This window comes from Canis lupus, chromosome 11 (assembly GCF_048164855.1).
Source record: "Canis lupus baileyi chromosome 11, mCanLup2.hap1, whole genome shotgun sequence".
Lineage (NCBI taxonomy): Eukaryota > Metazoa > Chordata > Mammalia > Carnivora > Canidae > Canis > Canis lupus.
Window position 1 is genome coordinate 54,019,866 of NC_132848.1, and position 6,000 is coordinate 54,025,865.

Here is a 6,000-nt window from a genome sequence, read left to right on the forward strand (position 1 = left end):
ATCCCTTACTGGGGATTATTGATTCTGCTTCTGCATCATCACAAGCATGCTGTGCTGACCAAGCATGTCCCATTTAGGATATTTTCCATCCGCACATTGGGCTTGATCCCGCTTTAGGTTTTTTTTTTCTTTCTTTCTTTCTTTCTTTCTTTCTTTCTTTCTTTCTTTCTTTCTTTCTTTCTTTCTTTTTTCTTTCTTTCTTCTTTCTTTCTTTCTTTCTTTCTTTCTTTCTTTCTTTCTTTCTTCTTTCTTTCTTTCTTTCTTTCTTTCTTTCTTTCTTTCTTTCTTTCTTTCTTTCTTTCTTTCTTTCTTTCTTTCTTTCTTCTTCTTACTTTTTTAATTCCTCAGGCCCTGAGGAACAGGGAGAGTAAGCTTGTGGGTTTAATAGCAAATGTAAAAGCTCAGTAAAATGGAATGTAGTATCCAGGTTCCTCAGCTTCCCTAGAGCAAGATAATATTGCTTTTACAGATTATGTAACACTGCTTTCTTTGTGCCATTCTTCTGTTGAAGGAACAACAATGACTTTCCATCATTTATTAGCTCATGTTCAAATATATCCATTCTACATCTGTGGCCTTTGTATAACCTCAACCCGCTCTACCCATTTTGATTATCTTTTGCTACACTGGGGAACACACCCTCTACTTTGGAAATCTCACTTTTTTTTTTTTTTAAGTATAGCTAAAATTTGTTTCTGTATTCCTTCTTCTCTTAACTCCATGTAGCTTGAATTCCTATAGCATGATATATAGGTTTCATACCTTTTAGTACTAAATTACTTATTGTCTTTGAACTATGTAGAGAGAATCCACCAGAGAATGGTGAATTGGATTTTTTCTTACCTTTACCTAAGTGGTCTAATAATGTTCTTATACTTTAATCCAGTAATTCAACCCTGAAGTATTTATACAAAAGAAATCTGAAGAAGAAGGTTAATGTTTGTGGATGTTCATAGCAGCTAGAGGTGGGTGCTGGGGCTAAATTTTCAACATTAGGGGAATAGGCAATTAAATTATTGTGTATCAAATCCAAGGATTATTAGGTTGACATTAAAATTATAAAGTTTAACATGGAAACTTCTAAAATTTAATATTAAAGAAGCAGAATAAGAAGTTTGATTATTGTTTATGAACCTACATCTTATATGTCTATATAGAGAGAAGAAATGGAAAGGAGCAAAAAAATAAAATAAAATTGGAAAGTGAATATAAGTTCTTTGAGGGCAAGGATTTTTATCTATTTTATTTAGGGCATAGTCCCAAACCCTAGAACAATGTTTGGCAAATAAGAGATCTTTGATAAGTATTTGTTGAATGAATGAATACGTATTATGAGTGGTAAGACTATAGGTGATTTATCTTCTTCTATTATTTCCTTTTCTATTATAATGATCTCTGTGGGGGGGGGGGGGAAGGGTGAATGTGTGGGGAAGACATAAGGATAGATGCTTTTTAAACAAAAACATAACATTGATTATTACATGGACACTCTTGGGGTAACCCCATGGAGTGAGGGAAAGAGAAGACAAGTTCCAGTGACTCATATTACCTTACTTAGTTCTCACAGTAATCCACTGAGGTGGGTGTTATTGTCATCCTTTTACATGTGATGAGACTTAGATACAGAGAAGCAAATTACTTCAAAGATCTTGTAAGGATAAAGTAAATTTTTAAATGGTGGGCAAGGGGCAGAGGTCAGAGGAGGTACACTGCCTGACCTCTCTAGGCTTACTCAATGCATAAAATAAAATCATTTAAATTAGGGGGAAAAAAACCCACTTTTGTAAAAGCAGCTCAGTCCCTTGAGTAGTATTTAGGTTAATATACCATTCCTCCTCTAATACTTGAGATTATGACTACCATAATTGATAGCAAATGCAGTGTCAAGGCACTGAATTGTGTTGTCTCAATTTAGGAAACTGCAATCTTCCGTGTATTTGAATGCTGATGGATTGTGCTAAGTGATTGGATTTAAAGTGAGCAGAGAAAGGTAATCAGCATTACAATTTCATGCGAGGATGGCCTTTTTATCCTTCTATGTGTGGAAGTAAATGACAGTAATGGGATCTCTTTATTATTTAGTTCATCTAAGTGTTCTCCTCTATCAGCTTCAGATCAAAGAAAGACAAAGGTTTAATCTGTGTAGAGGATGCTCAGTGGAATGCTTTACCAGCTTGAACTGCCACTGTTTCCATACAAAAGCCAAGGGTTACTTGGGTGTGAGAGAGAGACTGAGAATGAGGGGCTGCGGGGTGGGTGGAGAGAGGTAAGGAGGGCCTGGCAGATGGTTAATAAGCAACATTTTTTAGTCTCTTAGGAATTGCTTAGACTTATTTGTGTCCAAAGATTAACTGTAGAAATACCCATGGTGGTAACCTTCTCAGGTCATTCTGTCTGAGGAACTCTAGAGGTTTAGATCCTTTTGCAAAATTAGACACTCAGTTTGAAAAATAACAGGCACTGCTATGGGCTGCTTATTTGTGCTTCTCCCAAACTGAGGATATGTTGAAACTTAATTCCCAGTGTAATGGTAGTCGGAGGTGAAGATTTTGTGAGGTAATTGGGTCATGAGGGTGGAATCCTCATGAATGTTATTACTGCCCTCATAAAAGAGACCTCAGAGTGATCCCTTCCTCTTGGGCCATCTGAGGACCCATCTAGAAGACATCAGTCTACAAACCAGGAAAATTTGTGTCTGTTTGGTACCTATAGCATCTTTAGTGACTAGAACATTGCTTGGTACATAGCTTAGGCACTTGATATACTTTGGTTGAATGACTTGAAAAAAGCAATTTTATATTTTAGTGTGGGAATTCCAAAGAGCCAGGAAAAGAAAATTCATCAAGTTCTCGTAATTTCATGGTTTCTTCAGGATAGCTGAGTTTCCTGAATAGCTGAGGATGAATTCATGAAATTCCTATTAACTTTAACTATCTTTGAATAGAAATCTAAATAAACAGAGAATATGCAGCTGTTTTTCACTATAAGTTGGATCAAGTGAAACAGTGTTTAACCAATGTAGCTTGGTATTATAAAATTAGCTATTCAGATTTTCCTGAGGGGTGTTCATGTGAATTTTGTTCCCTTGCAAAGGGTTGTTCGTGGTCTTGATACCACAATACTATTAGTTGTCTCTAATTCCTTTGTCTCTTCTTTTCTGTCATGCCATGAGCTTACTCTGAACTACTATGTGATCCATGTCTGTAACAGCTCATCCCGCCACACACCTGCCCCTCCTCCATCATTTGCTGTCTTCATACAGTTGGACCAATTTTAGGGGATTTGTGTGAAATAATACAGATATTACATAAGGGCTCAAGTGCCATTCATGAAATTAAGCTCCAGGTAATACTGGGTTTTTGTCTACTTCTAGATTCTTAACCATATGCTAGAAAGGAGAGATTGAAAGATTTGAATTATGAAGAGGTGAGGAGTTACTATAATTTGGGTCATGTGGTACTTTGGCCCCTCAAATCCCACCTCCTCATGTGAATGGCTGCCTTCTCTATCTGTGCATCGGCCAACTCTATGCAAGCAGAGCTAGACACATCATGCCGCATGAAAATATGTGCAAAAGTGGAAGGACACCAATTAAGATCCTGTTTGGAAAAATTCTGCTCTTAAAATGTGCCAACAAAAGCTCCATAGCCCCTTAGGACAAAGTTCCATCTGAAGATACATTTCTGTTGAAACAGCAAATGGTGAAATATTTAAAAAAGAAAGAAAGGAGGGAGAAAGCAGTGTACTCTAATGGTTTTAAGAATAATGCAAAGGTCTATGATACATCTTGAATAATTCACCTGACCTAGATTTAAATAGTATAGGTAATTCATGCAGCAATAGACATTTGGTTATTTAACAAATGTTCTTATAGGGGCAAGTAATACATTTCAGTTCTGTGCTGTGTTCAGAGCCTCAGTTCTACTCTACTTTGGGGGGATATTAGCCATGTAATAGTATGGAAAGCAGAGTTGTTTGTTTGTTTGTACTGTCTCCAATATAAACTGTCAAGAGTCACAGCCCTGACCATTATGCTGGGTCTCATAATGGGTCTCAGCTTCCTCATCAGTAAAATAATCCCTCAAATCTCAGGGTCAAAATTCGTTTAACACACTGCTCCTGAATAGAAGGACTGAAGAGGAGTTCTGGTTCCGCCCAGGAGAGGGCAGTGTGACCTAGACAAGATCTCAGCTTGAGTGCAGGACAGATGGAGCAATGGAAGCCGAGTTCAGAATAGAGAATGGGTAGTTACCTATCTCTCAGTCTTGAGTCACCAGACCACAAATGCTTCTCCACAAAATAGCAATTTCAAGCAAGTGTAGAAATGCACTCCTCCTCAATCATTTGCCACTATTCCCAAAATGGACACATTACTCATTTCTACTGGAATATGAACAGGAATTTAAACTCCTGCAATCTGTGTTGTTTTCTGAAATTTAAAGTTTGTTCTATGAATACATTCATTTATATAAAATACAGCAGCTTGTCTATACATATTGAGCATTTAAAAATTACAGTTGAAAGTGGCAGATTTTTCTCCTGCAAAAATATTTAAGAAGTATTTATAAAGTTTGATTATGTTTAATACCATGCTAAGAGAGGAAAATTTAATTGTACTTTTTAATACACAAATAACAAAAGTCATTGGCTTGTGGCATATAGATAATTTCAAAGTTCTAAGTGTCTAATCCATAGTCGCAATACTGGATGAAAATCTGAATCTTGACCAATTTACAAAGTTTAGAGAATGTCTTACATTACAGTGGTCCCCATGTGGGACACAAAAGCTGGCTAAGCATGCATTCTCTAATAGCCAGATCTGTCTGGTGGGGTAAGATTGATGTACATAAAGTAAACCAGTAGCAGGATTAGACAGTTTAAGATAAAATAACACAATTAGGTAGTTTAAGATGATATCTGCTCAATACAAATCATAACTCAATAAAAGGTATAAACAGTATGGGTTGAAAACAGACTAAACAGAGGAATCAAAACATCAGTAAGAAAAATGGAGATGTCTTCATCAAGGGTGTACCATTTAACAACAACAACAAAGAAAAAATTAGGCAATGCATGTAAAAATATGTTGAAAGGTCAAAGGCACGACTCACACGTAAGATACTATTGTTACCATTATTACAACTTTGGGGTTCATGGTTACCCTGAAACCCTATCCTTGGTGACCTTAGAAAGGCACTTTGGTACAACCTGCCAACTTCTGCTGTTTCTTTGATCTTCATTACTGACAGAGGGCTTACTTTTTTTTTTTTTTCTTTCAATATAAATACCTAACTAAGCCTAAAAGGAAGGAGTTAATTCAAGAATGATGTAATCCTACCTGAGCCACAGCATTGTGCCTGGTGCAAGTTGCAGCCTAGAGAGCAACCATCTGTCTTTCTGTGCAATGCCCCACCCATGCTATTCCTGGCTATGAGACTGTTCCCTCTTAGGGGGAGTTAACAGTTTTTCAAATCAGGAGAAAGCCTGGCTACTTGAGAGAAAATAAAATCATGCTCTCCCCTCCCCACTATCTTTTGCCCGTAGCAACTCTAAGTGCAATAAAATGTGAGAGTGGGAGCGAATTGCTATGGCAACAAAGTGTACTCTAATAATGAAGATGGTATCTAACAAGCAGGAACAGCTAGAACTTTAAGGGAAAGGGAAAGGAAGTGCACTGTGAGGAAGGAGGAAGGAAAAAAAAAACCATATGGACTCTCAAGTTTTCCATTCTTTAGCCTACATATACTGGCTCATTTAGAAAAGTTGAATTTCTGCTCTGGCCAATTTCTTCCTAGGGAAATTTAGTATCTAGTAACTTCCTAAAAGCAGGCAGAAGAGATGAGCCCATCTAATCCAGAAACATGGAACATGTACAACTGTTCAGGTGATTCACATAGGTCTGTGTATCTAGCCCTCTCTTCGCAGCCCAGCTTTCCAGAGCTTGGTCCCACTTTGTGGACACTACTTCTCTTCACCACCGCCAGCTGGATAGGGGCAGGG

At 37.3% G+C, this 6,000-nt stretch overlaps 1 long non-coding RNA gene across 2 annotated transcripts in view; it reads right to left on the minus strand.

The window, feature by feature from the left end:
* The window catches only part of LOC140600217 (uncharacterized), a 176,127-nt gene extending 170,585 nt beyond the window's left edge, over positions 1 to 5,542 (minus strand). For both annotated transcript variants that reach the window (XR_012003431.1, XR_012003430.1), the window contains exon 1: positions 5,339 to 5,542. This is a non-coding gene — a long non-coding RNA (uncharacterized lncRNA). The remainder of the gene's footprint in view (positions 1 to 5,338) is intronic.
* Between the last annotated feature and the right edge of the window lie 458 nt (positions 5,543 to 6,000).